Raw genomic sequence first — 974 nt, 5'->3', positions numbered from 1 at the left:
TCATCCTCCCCCATCCCCTTCACCCCCCTCCAACTCCAATCAACCATCACTCCCTCTCTCACCTTTCACCCTCTCTCATCCTTCCCCACCTCCATCATTCCCTCCCTCATCTTTCACCCTCCCTCACCTTTCACCCTCTCTCATCCCTCAGCACACCCTCACTTTCACCTCTCCTTCACTCTCTCCCTCGCCTCTCTCACTTTTCACCATCTCACAATAATACCTCCCCCCTTCCCTCCCACCATCCCTCCCTCTCTAACCCTCTCTTTCATCCCCCCTTCTCCTTCCCCCCTCCCTGCCCTCACACCCTTGTGTGTGGGTGGCTGACGGGCGCTCTGGTGTGGTTTGCTTCTTCTTTCCTATCGAACATCTATCGTCCTTATCTCCCCTTCTTCTTTTTTATGTTTGTTACTCTCATGCAACACCTCTAATCGTCTGGCGCTCATAATAATATGACCTTATGCGGTTGCGAGTGCTGTAAAACCTCTACTAAAACTAAAACACCCTTGTGTTACTGTTACTCCATTCCAGCTCTGTATGCTCAGAAAAGGAGTTCAAAGCCACGTCTGTTCAAACGTGCCTGTTTGAGAAGGTAATGGGCTTGAAAGATGACATTACACCAGCTTGCCTGACGAAGCTTGATTCATGTGGGGACTTAACCATCCTCCAAAACGGAATGAAAAGCGATGATCCGGAAAAATACTTCTGTGACTATTACAAATCCGAAGCGTTCAAGAACTGCTTCATGTAAGTGGTGGGTGTGGTGTGTGGTGTGTGGTGTGTGGTGTGTGGTGTGTGTGGTGTGGTGTAGTTTGGAGGGGTGTGGTGTGTGGGGTGTTGTGTGGAGTGGTGTGGTGTGGTGTGGTGTGGTGTGGTGTGTTTGTGTGTGTGTGTGTGGTGTGTGGTTTGGTACGATACAGTGTGGTGTGCTCTGGTGTGGTGTGGTGTGTTTGTGTGTGTGTGTGTGTGTGTGT

The sequence above is a fragment of the Aplysia californica genome, unplaced genomic scaffold (genome assembly GCF_000002075.1).
Source record: "Aplysia californica isolate F4 #8 unplaced genomic scaffold, AplCal3.0 scaffold00437, whole genome shotgun sequence".
Taxonomy (NCBI): domain Eukaryota; kingdom Metazoa; phylum Mollusca; class Gastropoda; order Aplysiida; family Aplysiidae; genus Aplysia; species Aplysia californica.
Note: the sequence above shows the minus strand (reverse complement) of the source record.